The sequence below is a fragment of the Macaca mulatta genome, chromosome 8, assembly GCF_049350105.2.
Source record: "Macaca mulatta isolate MMU2019108-1 chromosome 8, T2T-MMU8v2.0, whole genome shotgun sequence".
In the NCBI taxonomy this organism is placed as follows: domain Eukaryota; kingdom Metazoa; phylum Chordata; class Mammalia; order Primates; family Cercopithecidae; genus Macaca; species Macaca mulatta.
In genome coordinates, this window is record NC_133413.1 from 105,576,787 (window position 1) to 105,595,345 (window position 18,559).

An 18,559-nucleotide genomic window follows, 5' to 3' on the forward strand; every position below is an offset into this window, starting at 1 on the left:
GCTGTTATCCTTGCACTGAAACCTGGCATAGCACAATATAAAAATGAACAGAACAGTTCATTCTAATCATTTAAAAATTTACTTTTTCTTTACTGAGAACAACGATAAATAGCATTTTTTTGATCATATTATTTTTTAAAAAATATTTGAGACAGGATCCTGCTATGTTCCCAGGCTGGTCTTGAACTCCTGGGCTGAAGCGATCCTCCTGCCATGGCCTCCCAAAGTGTTGGGATTACAGGCATTAGCCACCATGCCCAGTCTAAATAGCAAATAAAAAACACCATGATAAATCAAGAGAGAAACTGTTGGGGAAAGAAAAAAGCTTTATATTTTAGTACCTTTAACTGCATTTTCCCCCTGCTTTTTGAACAAGGAGCCCCACCATTGGGCCCCACGAATTATGTGGCTGGTTCTGGATCTCATAGCTATGGCTGAATAATTCAATCCAGCCTGTCAAATTCTGGGGCCATGTTTCAAAAATAATTTCTTAAGTATAAGAAGCCTCAACTTACTAACAGATTGTGTTCCAACTTGTTTTATAAGTCAGCAGCTTGGATCTTGGCACGTGTGTTCTCATAGGAACACTGTTTTGAATAGTGGTCAGGTTTCCAAGCTAGCCCACAAAAGCATACTGAAGCTATAATACAGCTGGTGGTCTACAGTCTATTTGCTGTTATAATAATGTAGCTGAAGACCATTTGTGTGGTTTGCCAAATACTGCACGGTGGGGTTGCACTAAACAGTTGGGTGGGGTCAGGGGAATTCTGGTTGGTTCTGGTCAAAGAGCTGGGAGTGGTGGTGTGTGCCACTCTGGGCCAGGGCCAGGGCATTCAGTGGGTGTTGCGAGACCCTCCAGGGTGCTCCGTTCCTCTGCCGCAGTCACTGGTAATCTTCTGGGGATGACACAGAGCAGAATCCTGGTGGACTGTGATGGGCATGTTGCATGAGCAGGAAATCTGCTGTTGTGTTTTCAGCCACTGAAATTTGGAGTTGTTACCAGTGCAAAAGATACACAGTCCAATTTTAGAAATAGTTCAGTGTGAAAAGCAATAATGTCTTTGGATGGAACTGATAAGGGAATGGGAAGTATCTACCCTCTCCTCCGATGTTTAGACAGAAGGGATGCAGAGAGATGGGACAGTAGCTAGAGAGAGATAAAAGTCAAAGAGGAGTTTATTTGCTGATGCCTTTCTTATATTTTTTAGATAGGAGATGCGTAAGTGTGTTTATATGAGAGTCAAGAGAGACAGAGCTAGAGAAAGAGAGGTTAGGTATAATCAGTTTACATCTGCGGGAACTGAAGACTTAAGGGGGTTAAGTAACTTGTGCAAATCCTTATGTCCTCACTTTACAGATGAAGAAGGTCAAGTAAGTCATGCAAGTTTACACGGTTTATAACTGGTTGAACTATGTCTTAAACCCATATTGGTCCGACCCCGAAGCCCACATTCCTGACTGCTAGACTGCCTCACCTCCTAGTTTTCGGGTGAGTTAACACAGGAGCAGAGAGCCCGTGGCCCCACAGTCAGGGGCCTTGCTATTCCTGGTGAAAGCTTTGTCTACACAAGGCACTGCTTCCTCATTAAAACCTATACTGCCAATTCTAAGACTTTTATGTAGAGTTTTCAGCCTTTTTCCTGTGGAAATTTTCCCTTAGGAAATCAGATGATATCGAACATCCTTCCACCACTGAAACTGGGTGATTCTAAGGAAATGCGGAATCTCAGGAAAGATTCTAAGGAAATAGAAACTCAGAATTTTAACACTAATGATATCCCTGCCATGGAATAAAAGAAAAACAAAGACAGTGAGACTCGATGACTTGCTTGGGGTTCAAGAGTGTATTTAAGAACATTTCCAAGAGGTCAAACAAGCAAAAGGGAAACGCCAGCGACACTGGGAGGTACCCAAGTGTAGCTGCTGGGATAACATGGGCTATTATTGTGGCCAGGGGGCCTCTGGAGTGTGACATCAAAATAAAGCTGCAGCCGGGAAGTTGTATCCTGGCTTCTCTCCAAAAGGATGGTGGTTTGCATCTCATCCCCGCCAACTGGCTGATGGCAGGTGATAGCCGAGTCACATGGAGGGGGCCCAGCTGTCCGGGGGTTACCACTTCCTCCTCGCCCACAACAGAGGCCCTCTGCCAAGTGGATGTGTCTATAAATGCCTCCACCTTCAGCTTTCGGGGAACCGTGGACTATGCCTTCTGATATGACTTGTCAAAGCTGGAGGGAGCATTTCTTCCTCAGCACTCTGGCAGACAATGGGGAGGACAGGACGGTGGCACTCACATGAAAGCACGAAATTGGGATGAAAGAGATGAAGCAATTCAACAGTGGCAGATCTCGTGATAGTGGCAGCTCGGAAATAAAACAAGCCCCCAGTCACATGGTGTCTCGCACCACCAGCTTCATGGTGTGACTGCTTTGCAAAGGGAAGTTGGCTCAGGCCACTGACAAAGAACATCTAACCCCAGCAAGGCACTGCAACTGGGAGCCAGAGATGCAGCTTGATGGCTTGTTTGTGGCTTGGGGATCTACACTGGCAGTATTTTGATGCGTCCTTTTTCCTGTCCAGGCAGGAACCAGGGAATAAGTGTGTTTTAATAAAGCTTGGCCTCTGTACACCCGTGACCTTGGCCTGGCTTGGGTTATCTGCTTATCCCATGTGCACTTCACTGAGTTATTTGTTTAGATAGCATTTTGAATGACTGATTTTTTTTTTTTTTTGGACAGGATCTTACTTTGTCATCCGGGCTGGAGTGCAGTGGCACGATCTCACCTTACTGCAGCCATGACTTACCAGACTCAAGTGATCCTCCTGCTTCTGCCTCCCAAGTAGCTGGGACTACAGACTACAGGTACACACCGCCATGCCTGGCTAATTTTTGTCTTTTTTTAGAGATGGGGTTTCGCCATGTTGCCCAGGCTGGTCTCAAACTCCTGAACTCAAGCAACCCACCTGCCTCAGCCTCCCAAATTGCCGAGATTACAGGTGTGAGCCAACTCGCCTGGCCCGAATGATATTTTAACTTAAATTTAGAATCTTAATTATTACCTCATATCTTCAAAAAGGTCACACAATGGTGTAGCATTGAAATGCAATTTCAGAAGATGGCTTGCACACACCAGGCAGTGGAATTGATGGCAGTAGAGATGGCCAAATTTCTCAGAATAGATCCCGGAATTTCCAAAATTCAGAAAGTTAGAGTAATGGACAGTTTGTCAAAAACTTCTGGTTGACTTTCAGGAGAAGTCATGTAATTTCCATAATGTGAAATACCACTAAGGAAAGAAGAAACTTCAAGGGAAACTAGAAAATGCAGGCAAACTTGGGATTCTTGAGCAGGCCTTGAATTCACATTTTGGAAGTATTTTAGAGGTCAAGGGCACAAGTCCTGGTTATGGAAAGCAGTATGCCACTGAGGATGTTTTGCAAAGCTACTGATGATCCAGTATTATTCCCAAAGATCTCCAGACGCAGAATACAAAGCAGGCTTAGACTTAAATGTTGATTATGATACTAAAGAAGAAAGTGATGTGTTAGTGTTTTGATAAACGTATGCTATTGACAGTTGAGTACAGAGGATTTTTAGAGCCATAAAACTACTTTGTATGATACAATAATGGTGGATGATACATGTCATTATAAATTTGCCCAAACCCATAGAAGGTACACCAAAAAGAGTGAACCCTAATGTAAACTAGGTAATTATGATGTGTCAATGTAGGTTCATCAATTGTAACAACTGTAACACTCTGGGGTTGGGCGGGGAGTGTTGATAATGGGAAGGCTATGTGTGTTTGGGGACAGGGAATAGATGGGAAATCTCTGTATCTTCCTCTTAATTTTGCTGTGAACCTAAAATGCTTTAAAACATAAAGTCTTTAAAAATGCATAAGTTAAACAAGGACAGGACTCAGGAGAGGTGAACGAGATACCTGGGGTGCAAAAGGAAGGAGATGCGCATTCTTGGGGTTGTGCCGGTACAAGGCTAAAGGGTTGAGAAGTCCACGATATGGTTTATAATCCACAGCATCTTAGAATTGAGGAAATACAGTGGGCGCAGTTCCCCCAAGGGCTGGGGTTCTGAGCTCTGTATTGGGCCTTCCTGGCCTCGCCATCTCCAAGTGCTGTTTTCAGCATGAACACCAGCTCCTCTGGGGAGGGGCTCTGGAGAAGCTGGGGAGGGGCCCGTCCTCTGCACTCTCATCATGCCCTCCCTGTACAAGTCTTTCTGTGAGTCATCATCTCAGTGGAATTGCTTTTAAAAATCTGTCTCTTCCCCAGACTGTGAAGTCCTTGGGAAGAAAAATTGTTGTGTTGCACCTTTTGTAATTGGCCCAACAACAATGAATTGATAAGCTCTGATGTCCTATAGAGATGGGAAAAAACAGAGTCCTCTGCGGCGTGAGCGATTAATTTTTCTCCTGTAATCATCAGTGCAGCCCTCTGGCGGGCTGATGAAATGTTTTCAGGAGCCGGAGGGCACTCCTAGTCCAACCAAGCCTTACCCTTGTCTTTGGTTGAGGAACAACTTTATCATTTGGTTAAAGTGGAATATGCCAAAGAAAGAAAAAGTTTTGCTTTTTATGACTCATGTCAACATTTTTTTAAACATCTCAAGGAAGTTAGTCAAAGTGCTTAGGGAACTTTGGAAAAAAGATGCCAGTATCTATGTACTAGTGCACTGCGTGAAGGCCCAGGTGCATTGTGTAAGGTCTCAGGTGCACTGTGTGAGGACACAGCTACATCGTGCGAGGCTGCAGGTGTGTGGCATGAAGCTGCAGGTGCATCAGTGTGGCTGTAGGCTGTTTAAAATCCTTCTTGTTCCACACAACTTAAAATGCTAACTTTCTATAGAAGCGATACCTCCTAGTTTTGCTTAGATCCCTAGACAAATAATCTGCTTTCATAGGAGCAAACGCATGGCTTATACCTGACTCTAGTTTCCAAAATGCAATGTTTAGAGTTAACAGCCTTTTCCATCTTGCTAGGACTCTGTAGCCACAGAATTTCCTGTTCATGGTATCTAGTTTGGATCTGTTTGTACTGGCTTATTATAATTTAAGAAGACTCGAGTTTGTAGCATTTAAAAAAGGAATTATATTTTATGTAACATGTACTTTCATTTTGGGTTCAGCAGGGCGGGAGATGGGCAGGAAGGTGGAAGTGCTGATAGCTGAAGAGATCTACAAGAGGATGAAGAAGGTCCAGATCGTGCCTCATTTCGCCTTCCTAGTGATAACTGCTAATATATTTCTATCAAGCCTCTTTTAATGGTACGTATTTCAAACATTTTGTTATAAACATAATACTCAGTTATTATAGAATTGAAGGAAAAACACTTTTAATGCCACCACTCAGATAACCAGTGTTGCTATTATGATGCCATTTGTTTTTTTGCTTTGCATATAAAGTCAAATACTAAATTTACATTACAGTGTAAGCATTTTCCTGAACAAAAAAACATGGCACACACTTTAATTGCACAAGACAGAAACAGTAGCACACAGAGCACACACATAAGTCCTATATCTCAATCTTGCTTATAGACCTTGATGAAAAATATCAAACAAAATATTGACAATAGAATCCAGTAATATGGTTTAAGAAATGTATCATGACCAGGTGAAATTCATTTCAGGAATGCAGAGATTAGAACTTGTTTGGAAATCTGTTAATGTAACTAACCTTATATAAAAACCCTGTATGATCATCCTGATACTGAAAAGTCATATGAAGATTCATGTGATTAAAAAAAATCTCAAACAAATAGTCAGCATTATGTTTAATTAAACATAGTCACATTAAAGTCTAAAAAGACGAGTGTCATCATTATTTTCTTGTTCTAAAAATCCTAGTCAACACAACGAGCCAGATAATTAAACAAGATGTCTAAACATTGACAAGAAAGAGGCCAAATTATCTTCACTTGAAGATAATATGATTGCTTTCAAAGGGAATCCTAAGAAATATTAGAAATAACATAGTTCAATAAACTGTACAAAATAAATATATAAAATAAATATTGGAAAAATATGTAAAACAAATATTTAAATCATATATTTAATATATATTTAAAATCACATGTAAAAATTTAGAGTTTCTTATATATCAGCAATAACCACTTAAAAGTAAAATGAAAAATATATTCCGTTCATTAATCAGCAGCAATAAAATAAAACACCTAAGAATACATGTAACCAAAGTCAAAAGCAAAACAAAGTCAAATCAAATCTTTATGCACCCGTTCTGAGAGAAATAAGACTAGAATGAACTGACAGACAAGTCTTGTTACTGGATGGGAAGCCCCAGTGTCAGAAAGAGGCACAGTCTCCAACAGATCTCTAAATCCTATGTAGTCTCAAGAGGAATCCCTAAGGGATTCCAAGTGAATTCTGAAACTCAGCATGAGAATAGCCAGGACCATTATGGAAAAGACAAGTAAAATGGGGGTACTCCTCGCAGTAAATGTTATTATTATTGTCATTATTATTACTCTTTGTTCTAAGCCTGCCATTGTAGTGAATGACTACCACATATTAAAACAAAGCTATAGTAACTAAGTGTGTATGATACTAATACAGGAAAAGACAGGTCAACGGAACAAATTAGTTCAGAAAGATCCGAGTGAGTGAGTGTGTGAGCATGCATGTATATGTGTGGGTACGTTTGCATATAAATATATATATATATATATATATATCAGAATTTAGTATCTGATAGAGGGGGCATCTCAAATGTTTGGAGTAACTGTCTTTTTTGGTTTTGTTTTTGAAACGGGGTCTGTCTCTGTGCTGGAGTGCAGTGGTGTAAGCTTGGCTCATTGTAGCCTCGACCTCCTGGGCTCAAGTGATTCTCCCACCTCTGCCTCCCAAGTAGCTGGGACAACAGGCACATGCTAATTTTTGTCTTTTTAGTAAATACGAGGTTTTGCCATGTTGCCCAGGCTGGTCTCAAACTCCTGAGCTCAAGCCATCCTTCTGCCTTGGCCTCCCAAAGTGCTGGGATTACAAGTGTGAGCCACCACTCCCAGCCAGAGCAACTGTTTATTAATAGGAAAACCATAAAGCTGGATCCTTATCTCATTTTTTATGCCAAAATAAATGGAAAATAATACAAAATTCAAATATGAAAAATGAAACCATAAAATGCTAAAATATAGGTGACTATTTTTAGCCTTAAAGTGCGTAAGTCATGATACCAAATGGGGAGCAACTATAAAATAGTATTTTATGGATTCACATAAGCAACATTTTCTAAAAGTCCTTTTGCATATTAAGAGTAATGAACAGGCCAGGCGTGGTGGCTCACGCCTGTAATCCCAGCACTTTGGGAGGCCGAAGCGGGCAGATCACGAGGTCAGGAGATCGAGATCATCCTGGCTAACACAGTGAAACCCCGTCTCTACTAAAAATACAAAAAAATTAGCTGGGTGTGGTGGCGGGCACCTGTAGTCCCAGCTACTCGGGAGGCTGAGGTAGGAGAATGGCGTGAACCCAGAAGGCAGAGCTTGCAGTGAGCTGAGATTGCACCACTGTGCTCCAGCCTGGGCAGCAGAGCGAGACTCCATCTCAAAAAAAAAAAAAAAAAAAAAAAAGAGAATGAACAAAGTTGAAATACAAATGATGAACTAAAGAAAGTTTAAAAGTTAACCATACATGTGACACTGGGTTAATATCTCGATAATACAAAAGAAATTTACAAATTAATTTGACAAAGACAAGTTATTTAATTAAAAAGTGATCAAAAGACATAAAGAGACAGTTCATAAAAGAAAAAAACAAATGAGAAATAAGTATATGAAAATATATTCATTCTCACTCATAATTAAGGGAATACAGATTAAAACAATGTAGTCCACGATTTGCTGCCGGGTTGGTGGTGATGGTAGATTCACAGTTATCAGGTATGGTCGGTGTAAGAGCAGTGGGTTCAAAGAAACTGTTGTTGGGGGTGTAATTGGCTCAGACTTTCTGGAGGGCAGCTTGCCAGCATGTGTTACCATGGAAATAGGTGTATTCATTGACCTAGAGAGTCCTGTCATCTGACTGCATCCTGAGGAGATAATAGGCCAAGCACGCAAATTCTGAGTTACTGTTATGGTTTTGCCATGTATGAATTTTAAGTTGGTGGTGGTTAAATTAATTGATCATTTTCTTTGTGATTTCTTTTATGCTTATGTAGTTCTTCCCTTTTTTTATTTTTTTACATTTTGACAATTACCTGGAAGGGTTTTGATTGTGAAGTGACACGGTATTTTAAATTAGTATTTTTCCAAGTTTTCATTTCCTCGCAACCTTTTGTTAAATAATTCATCACTTCACTGTTGATCTGAAGTGTACCCTTTATCATATGTCAAGTTCTTTGTATAAGATATAATTCTAGATTCTTAATTCTGCTCTGTTAATGTGTCTGCCTATGACTTGCTTATACTTGCAGTTTTAATTTAATACATACTAAAAGGAAGAAGCACCAGTCACTAATCAATACTATTTTCTCCCTACATTTCTTGTTTATTCTTCCAAATTTGTGAGATTTCACTAAAAATATCCCATTTGAATTTTAAATGAAATTAATGAAGCCATAAATTAATTTGGGAAGATTGACACATTGGTTTCTAATTCTCAGGAAACCTATGGGTTCTTGGTCATATCATTTTGCTCATTAATCCAACCAGGCCATAGGGCATGGAGCTGGAAATTGACCTCAATGGGAAGGTGGCCATGAGACCCATGACAGGCCCTCACTAGCCTGGCTTATGTAAGGAAGGTGCTAGCAATCATGGGAGAGGCAGGGTCACTCCCTGTGAGAATTTACAAACTAGTGGCATTATGGGCCACAGGCTTATTTTGAAGTTTTACTCCAGGATGGATTTGCCCACGGGGAAGTGAGGTGTGTTTTGACACAGATCCCTTGGTCTGGGTGAAGGGGCGTGGAAGAGCAGGCTGGAACTGTCATTGCCTTATTCCATCTCCCTGCCCTCGATAGGGACAAACTGCCTTGGTAAGAGCTCCACGGGCCTCTTTGAAATCCCACCAGGGTTTGGTGGAGAAGCAGAAGGCAATAGGCCTCTGAATGAGGCAGACCTAGGTTTGATTTGTGATGGCTGTGTGATCTTGGGCACATTTCTTAACTTCTCTGATCTTCGTCTGAGACATGGATAATGGTACTTCCCTGATAAGATTGTTGTTTTTGTTAAGTGAGATAATAACACAAAAGATCAGTGTAGGTCTGGCACATGGTCATACTTAACAAATGGTAGCTATTAGCAATACTAATAAGATTAATGTTTTTTGGTGGTGGTGGGGATTGAACAGGTAATGGATACAAAGAGTTATGTGCCTGGCACATATGACCTATTGTTATTGTTGTCACTGTATTGTTATTATTATTGAGGTTGTTATTATTAGTGTAGCATCCAGGCATTCCACACAGGACCCTAAACCACTTGGGTACAAAGGCACTCATTGTGAACTGTGGTGGCAGGGGTCTCGGACCTGTGCCCCACCTGCCTGTGTGGTGCTGCCCGCGGGAATGCTGGCGGACTTGGCTCAGGTACCTGCGCTCCTGTCCATAGTGATGTGGGATCCCCCACAGCTCAGCGCCAACCACAGTCTCTTCTTGGTTTATAAACCCCCTTCCCACCAAAAAGAAGGGTTGGGGAAGCAGCCCTCGACAGGGAGATCAGAGGCTCAAGGTTCCAGTGCCCACCCAGCCTTCCTGAACTGTGGGACCTTAAGCAAATCAGGTTACCTCTCAATGTATTCTTTTGCTCATCCACACAGTTGGGTCAACATAACTAACTTTCGCTCCCTCCTAGGGCTGTATAAGGACAGAAGGAGAGATGTGCAGACAGCTTTGATGCACAGTAGACCCCCCAAGTGGAGTCACCAGATAAATGCAGGACACCCAGTTACATCTGAATTTTAGATAAACAACGGGCCTTTTTAGTACAAATATACCCCAAATATTCACAGAACATTCTTATACTAAAAAAATTATTTGTTTTAATAGAAGAGCACAGTAAATCTAACATAAAAAAGACAAAAAAATTATTTGCTGTTTTCCTGAAATTCAAATTTACTGGAAATCTTATCATTTTCTTTGCTAAAACTGGTACTCTTGCCTCCAACAAATATCATTCCTTCCCTGCTTATCATGTGTACACATGAATTTGTAACCCTGACCATCTTCTGGTTCATTGTGAGGGTCTCATTAATTTCCATGAACTCATTCAATCAACACATGCTTGTTGGGCTGGTACAGAAGATGCACAAAGGCCAAGGACATAGATTCACCAAGTTTTCGGGCTTGAGCTTGTGTTATGAAACACCCTGGCAAGGGTCGAGGGCTGTTCAACTGTGAGCTGTTGGTATTATGGTGACCATTCAGGTTCAGGGCCTCCTTTTAGCCTGGAAACTCCAGGACAGCGTTTGATCCATTTCAGGAGCTTAATGTAGAGCTTGATCCGTCACCTTCCTCTGGGTCTCTGGGAGGGCCAAGTGGTGCACAGGGGATTAGCACCTCCATGCTTGCAAAGCTGCATCCCCAACCTGCGCCCCTCTCGAGCTCTCCTCACACCTGACTATGAGTCAGCACTTTATTCTGGCTCCCCTGAAGGCATGAGCCCCTCCTGTCTGCCTCTTGTGGAGATGCCTTTTTGGGGCCTTCCGAATTATAAAGGGAGAGGGCAGATGGCAGCCCGGGCCCACACCTTCAGATATTCCCTGGGTGCTGTGTCTGCTGTGTCTCCTGAACAGGGAGAGGGACTGCAGATACCTGCACTGTCCACCCGCTACCTCCTGGATCATGCTGGCCTGTTGACGCAAAGGAAGGTCTCACTCTGTGGCTGGGAGACCTACCCGCCGGCTGGGTGAGTGATGACCCACCTGCCCGAGTGGATGACAGTGGGATGTCAGCAGATGGGTGCAAGTGAACTCTCCTTCTGCCTTTTTGAAGTGCTTGAACTGGAGGGAAAGACACCTTGCAAAGCTCTCAGTCACCTTTAGGAGGGGAGAAGTTACCGATGTACGTCAAGCTTTTTACAAACTTGTATCAGGGTGACATGTAGGTGGATAGTTGAGTGGCTCTCCCAAGGGGAGAACAAAGGCCCAGGGGTATAGACCTGGATCCAGCTCCGGTGTGACCTCAGATCAGCACTTCTTTATGCCCCAGTTTTCTGTCTGCAAATCTGTATAATAAAATGCCCAATTCATGGGGTTGCTGGAAGATACAATGAAAAGATGCAACAGAACCGCCTAGTCTGGAAACAAATATTAATAAGAGAAGGCAAAGGCTGATCTGGAGTCAGGTGGAAATGGCTTCTCTTAAGTAAGCTGAAAAGATTTCCATGAAGCCATGCTTTGTGTAGATGTCCTGGGGGATGAGGGGTGGGCTCCAGTTCCTGCTCCCCTCCCCCTGGCCTCCAGGAAGCGTGTATGAGTGTGTGTGTGTGTGTGTGTGTGTGTGTGTGTGTGTGTGTGTGTGTAGTATGGACAGGGTGATACTATCTCACAGCAAAACCACCACCTGACTTTTAGAAGCTGAAAACCTGTCTCTGCAGAATTCCAACTAGCAGGCACACCCAAAAAACAACGCCAGAGGAATTTTGTCACACCTGGGAAGGGCTAGTGATTAATGTAATGATGCCTCGGTCCTCAGTTACAGATGGGTTAGCATCTGTGTGATGTAGAGTTTAAATGGTAAGTACTCCTTCTTGTTTCTGTGACCACCAATATATAGCCACCAAGAAAAGGTGCCCCAAAACGCTGACATGTGGGCATCCTAGATGTGGAAAGAAGGGAAATGACATTTCTTGGGTGCAACTAGGCCCCAGGTGCTCTGTAAACATCACTTTGTTCAAACTTCATTAGAACCCTGTATCATAGACAGGTTTTATCAGTTTATAGAAATGGGTGCTCAGGCCGGGCGCGGTGGCTCAAGCCTGTAATCCTAGCACTTTGGGAGGCCGAGACGGGCGGATCACGAGGTCAGGAGATCGAGACCATCCTGGCTAACACGGTGAAACCCCGTCTCTACTAAAAATACAAAAAATTAGCCGGGCGAGGTGGCGGGCGCCTGTAGTCCCAGCTACTCGGGAGGCTGAGGCAGGAGAATGGCATAAACCCGGGAGGCGGAGCTTGCAGTGAGCTGAGATCCGGCCACTGCACTCCAGCCCGGGCGACAGAGCGAGACTCCATCTCAAAAAAAAAAAAAAAAAAAAAGAAATGGGTGCTCAGAGGTTAAGCAACTCCCCCAGTGTCATGCAATTGTAACTGAGGGAGCCAGGATTCATACCCAAGACTGACTCTGTGGCCACAGAGGGCCTCAAGCCACTGCTCTGTCCCCCATGCCGTGGCAGATGCTGTACACTGATTGTGCATCTTTCTTGCTGCATCAGGAGGCAGCCTTAGTACTCTTCCAAATATAGCCGGCCACCACCAACCTGCAGGGTGGGGGCTGTGATCTGAACACTTGTTTCCCCCCAAAATTCATATGCTGAAATCCTAACTCCCAAGGGGGCATTAGGAGGTGGGGGCTTTGGGAGGTGATTAGATCATGGGAGTGGAGCCCTCCTGAATGGGATTAGTGCCCTTATCCAAGGAGCCCCAGAGAGACCCCTGGTCCCTTCTACCATGTTGGGGCACAGCAAGAAGCACCATCTATGAACCAGAAAATGGGCCCTCACCAGACACCCAATCTACCGGTGCTTTGATCTTGGATCTCCCAGCCTCCAGAACTGCGAGAAATATTTTTCTGCTGTCTTTAAGTCAGCGTGTTATGGTATTTGGTTGCAGCAGCCTGCATGGACTAAGAGTGGGCATGCAAACCAAGCCTGTGGGCCATCCCAGCACCATTCATACTGCCTTCCACCTGCCGTTGTTGGGCTCTTTGTGTCAGCTCACGTGGGTTTTAGGGCCCAGCTCCTCTGCAGAATTCTGATGCCTGGTTCAGGTAGGCAGGGCCAGGTATAGGCATGCAGGGAAAGAGTCACCATTTCCTGTGAGGATTTATTGTTGATGTGGGGAGTTTTTTCATTAGCAATCCATATATGTGAGTCAATCATTGCCCTCTCCTTTTTTGAGACATAAGTACCTCTGGGATAGGTAACACCTGTACTTTACTGCAAATTTATCTTTTGGATTTTTTTTTTCTTTAATTTTTTTGTCCAGAAGGATACGCTAGAGTTTTCCAGTTGTCTGGGGGTACTGGCTGAAACCCAAAACTTAGAACAACAGGCAATCTCCCTTGCCACGCCCCTCTTTTCCTGCAACACACACATTTTAAAGACAGGTGCTAGACCATCCAGGCAGAAGTTGCTAAGAAGTATTCCAACTGGTCCTGCAAGTCCTGGTCTTGGCACTTCATCCACCTCCAGTCTAGATTTAATCAAAGGCTAAAGATTGCTCAAAGCAGACTTCTTTAATGAGAAAGAGTGTCGACTCCCTGCTGTAGCTCCCCGCTGTGGCTCCCTCCCGAATCTGAGCATTAAACGCTTGGGAGTGGCATGCACATCCACGATTTGTTGGGGCCAGGGCTGGAATGTTTCTTTGGGGTCCGAGGTGACATGATCCCTTGGGTGGTATCCAGGCCCCAGGGACTTGAAAGCACTCCACTCAAGATTTCTGTCTGCCAAGGAGAGGAGACCCCAGCAGAAGGAGCCGAGGAATTGTAGGCAGTCAGCTGGAGAGGGTATGGCCCATGCTGCTTAGATCAGAGAATGGGGCACGCTGGGGATCCCCAGCAAGCAGGTCTCCAAAAATCCACAAAAATCCTCTCCTTGAGGGATAGGGAAAGAGCCTGCCCAGACAGTTACGGAACAACAGCCCCCCAAAGATATTCAAATTTTAATCCCAGAACCTCTGAATATACTGTTTTACCTGACCAGAGGGACTTTGCTGATGTGTTTAAGTTAAAGATCTGGAGGTGAGAAAATTATCCTGAATGATCTGGGTGGTCCCAGTGCAGTCACAGAGTTGCTATAAGAGAGAAGAGTTGTGATAAGAGTCACAGGTTGCTATAAGATACAAGGATGGAGGCAGAAGTCAGAGAGGAGAGAAGATGCTAAGCTGCTGGCTTTAAAGATAGAGAAGGGATTACAAGCCAAAGAATGCAAGTGGCTTCTAGAAGCTGAAAAAAGCAAGGCAAGGGATTACCCCCTGGAGCCTCTGGAAGGAATGCAGCCCTGCTTACCTGTGTCAGACTTCTGACCTCCAGAACTACAAGAAAACAAATGTGTGTTATTTTATGCATCTGAGTTTGAGACAATTCAGCAGCCATGAGAAACGAATCCACCTGCCCTGCTCTGGAGATAGCCAGCAGCTGTGGAGCGCTGCTAGAGAAAACGCAGGACGCCCAAGTAGTGCATGGGACATTCTTATACTAAAAGAGTATTTGTTGTTTATCTGACATTCCAATTTAACTTGACATCCTTTAATTTTTTTTTTTTTTTTTTTTGGCAAAATCTGGTAACTCGAAGCCAGAAGAGAGAAGAAAACCAACCAACTTATTTAAAGAACACTTTTATCCTTTGTTTTCCATCTCTCCTCCCTGCCCTGAACCTGGAGAGCCTGAAGTGGGTGGTAAACACGTGAGGAGGAGTAGAAATGTGGGGAGAGACAAAGAAGAGACTGTGACCCTCCCCATGGCAGGTTTTTGCTCTCTGGGTCAGGCATGGAGGTAGAAAACGGGGGAAGATGAAGGAGAGGGAATAAAACTTGCATGGGCCAAGCGATTCAAGTTTTCATTTAGATTGGCCTGGAAATTTTAATATCTAAAAATAAACATCATTGGTTAATATCTGAAAGTGACCAAAATGTTTCAGAATCTTACCAAGATATCATCCCAGCTGGGGAAGAGAAAACCGAGAGGGAAGGTCTGAAAGGCAGAGAGGAAAGGTAAAGGCAATACCCAGTTATACAACCAGGAGCCCAGAATGGTCAATAAGCCAGTTACCAGTTCTTACCCATCCCTGCTGTGTCCTCTATTGAAGTGGATGCATCATTTCTGGGAAGAGTGACACCCACATCTTACTATGCCATCATTTTACTGTATTGCTTTTTTTCTGTGCCAGGGAGAATGGTTGGGCACCACAGTGAGGGTGGAGGGTACCTCAAGAATAAGGACCCCTATGAACCTGGTGACCTCTGGGGGCCTGGGCATCTCTTGAGACTGGACCTGAGCAGCTTGGTGAACCAATCCCAAGTTCTACCATCAAAAAGAAAAATATGGGGTGCTTTCAAAGTTCTGTGCCTGGAGCCCTCTGGACAGCTTCTGGGAAAACTTCCCAAAGCAAGGGGTTCACCAGAATTGCACATGACCATGATCACGTTGGCCACAGGGAACTGCTGAGAATGTTTCTCTCCACCTGGTTTTCTTGACCTCAGCAGATGTGAATGGCTTCTGTCTGTCTGACTCACCCTAAGCCTGACCTATTTGTGAAATGCTTTCTCTACAAAAAAGCTAGAGATAAGTGCAGAGAATTATACATTTATAATCCCAGTAGAGACGGGGTTGCCTAACCCTCTCATTTCAGCTGCTCCCTGCCTTGCCAGTGCTAGGTGCAAGCTGACCAAATGTTGGTGAGTGTCTAATGGCCTAACTTATTTGCTCCAGTGGTAATTACCAGGATGGGAGGAGGTGGAGGGAGTGAGGGAAGAGGGAGGCAAAGGGCCAGGCAGCCAATTAGGGAAGGGTGAGGGGATCCCAGAGATCCATGTCTAATTCTGCGTCTGCTTCTTATACACCCAGGAACTCTACAGGATGAATGAACCACCTGTGAGGTATCAGCACAGCGGGGAGTTGGCTTGGTGCAGTGGGTCCGATCTGGGTTAGGATTTTTTTTCTGCTATCTTTCTTGCTGTGTGCTGGTGGCTTTTCCACTCTGTCTTCCTCATAGAGATCTGCCCTCATGCTCTCAGACTTCATATAAGAATAAATAAAATACTACATACAAAAGGAAAAATATTATATACTGCAAAGCACTCTACAAAATGTATTGAAAGTGCTTGGAGAGCTTTAAATAGGGTTTCTGAAAATTTGCCTTTTGCATGGGTGATAGGAATAGAGGAAGTCGAGTTAATTCCAAATGGCGGCTGATGCTGACTTGGTTTTGATGGACTGAGCCAGCCAGATCCTCCAACCCGCCCGTACTCTGCTTCTACTTCACTCCCTGTCAGGATTTGGGTGTGGGAGCCTAGTGGGCCCCATGCCAATCTGGGTCATAACTAGAACCGCCAGTACTAATCATGCAGAGCTGCTGGTCTAGTTCTTATTTCTACCCCTACACCCATAGAAGAGGCCGTGCTCTTGGTCTGAGCAGAAACGGAGGCAAAGTGGACAGCACCTCACCCGCTCTGCCACGGCCACCTGCTGGCTGCCTTGGCCAGCAGTCACTGAGCTTGGAGCCTTGAGGGGGATTGGAAGTGACCTTGGGGCCATCTCAAAGGACACACCTGTTTCTGCTGCCAAGAGCAGCTACCTACAAGGGCATGTATGGGTTTTTTTCTGTTGCTGAGATGGGTTGTATCCCTCTCCTAAAGCTCCCCTCAGTTCTGTCTATAAAAGATGTAATATGGTGGCCGAGTTAAGTGCTTGGATTCTGGCACTGAACTTGTTTTCTTGGAGGTTTGACTTGTTGCCATCAGCACGATGGGCAGGGGTGGAGCTGGCTTTCTCTGCCTCTGTTCTCCTCTACACCTGATGTTAACAGAATACCTGGATTCTGGGGGCTTCCAGGTCTAGCTGGGCCACTTTAGACTGTGCCAGGGATCTGTAAATAGGCAAGCAGTTGGGTCGGGAAAATACACAGGCACTGGAGGACCTGACAAGGTGAGGAGGGAGAGCGGGGAGGCCCTGCCTCAGCCAGGAGTCTTCAATGTAGATGCTGTGTGCTGGGCTCTGGTATGGCCAGCTCTGGGCGTACAGATGAGCTGCATTGGGGAAGTAAAAAGTGAAGAGATTGGCCACATTGAGAAGCAGGACCAGAGCAAAGTGCATTGACTGACAAAAACATCTCTCTGAAAACTTTAGAGAACAGTCTTTTAGAATGTTATATGTCACTTCTGCTTATATCAAGATGCAAAACTATAAAGCCATTTCATCTTTGTCTTTTGCAATGATCAATAGCTAAAAACACCCCCAGCACATGGACAGGATGAGTACAGCATAGTGGCTAATTAAATATGCAAGTTTTAGACCCAGACCACCTGGATTCAAAACCTAACTTTACTCCCTTCTCACTAGGTGACATGGAACAAGTCATATGGAACAACCGATTCGTGCCTCAGGTTTCTCTTATGGAAAATGGGGCTGATAATAGTATTCACATCATAAGATTGTTGTAGTGAGAAGAAAATGTGAGTAATACATGTAAAGTGCTTCGAACAGGAATTGGCATGAATAAATGCTCAATAAGTGTTAGCTACTCTTGTTTTATGTCATTGTTTCAAGAGTATAACTTTTCTTCTTTCCTTTTGGTATCATGGATCCGATGAAAAATAGGTTGCAACCTGTATGTCAAGTTCAACCAATTGGTTGTAGCTACCTAGAGAGCTGTGTTGAGAAGGATTCTGAGGCCGCATCGAGCTCATTTAAGGGGAAATTATATAGTGTCCTACGAGTGTTACTATGAGTAGCATCTCTGCTACTGCATGCGGTAATGGGGAGTGGTGGCATTGGTGCCACATCATTTCCATTCCTGTATTGTATTTTGTCTTGTAAGGTTTGTTTTTCCCTGCCTCTGTCTCAGCCCTCCCCTCCCCATCTGCCTTTGCCTTTGTAGGGCATCCTGGTCCTTGAATGGGCTTGGATGCCAATCGCTGCTCTGTAGAATCTGCAGTCCATTCCAAGTAAGAACCTTCTGAGATGATGATGATGATGATAATGATGATTTTGGAGAGAGCAAAGACCACATGGCCTGATACTGAGGATGCTGCTAGGCTGTGAAGCACCCACAGGATCCTTTGTGTGCCAATCAAGGGCACCCTTAGAGAAACCAGGAAGATCTTCACTGAGCAGGTTAATCTTTGTGACCCCTATGGTTCTGGAATCGGAACACTAATGATTAGCACAGAAACTTCCCCACAGCCTCAGTAATCATTGACTTATTAATCCATGCAGTTCAGGACCTTGTGCTGAGTTATCTCTATTTCCATTCAGTGGTCAGTCTTTTCTGTCTGGACACAGGACCACTGTGGTCAGGTCATCCAGTGGCACCGCCATGGCCATCCTGGTTTGCCGAGTGCCATTCTGCTAACTTTTGTGAACTGTGCTCTGTCTTGAGTCAGACACCTGATTTGAATTTCTTGCTCCACCAATTACTAGCCTTATCATTTGGGTAAGCTGCTTAAACTCTCAAAGCCTCACTTTCCTTGTCTATAAAATGGGAGGAATGACAGTTCCACCTCATCAGGTTGCTGTGAGGCCTAATGAAAGCATGCATTGTAAGTGCTTGGTATGTGCCTCACCCATATTAAGCATGCCGAAATTGATAGCTCTTGTTTTCCTAACTCAATCAGAAAGCTCGTTAAGTGATATGACATAAAAATAA

General features: G+C 44.0%; 1 long non-coding RNA gene across 10 annotated transcripts in view; it reads left to right on the plus strand.

Annotated features, from left to right (window-relative positions):
• Window positions 1-2,150: 2,150 nt before the first annotated feature.
• The window catches only part of LOC106999866 (uncharacterized), a 32,494-nt gene continuing 16,085 nt past the window's right edge, over window positions 2,151-18,559 (plus strand). For 8 of the 10 annotated variants that reach the window (XR_013397346.1, XR_013397349.1, XR_003732458.2 and 5 more), the window contains exons 1-3: window positions 13,669-15,590; window positions 15,760-15,791; window positions 17,254-18,027. This is a non-coding gene — a long non-coding RNA (uncharacterized LOC106999866). Of the gene's footprint in view, window positions 2,864-5,146; window positions 5,286-13,668; window positions 15,591-15,759; window positions 15,792-17,253; window positions 18,028-18,559 lie in introns of those variants that run through there. The other 2 variants (XR_013397353.1, XR_013397354.1) reach the window with 2 other exon arrangements.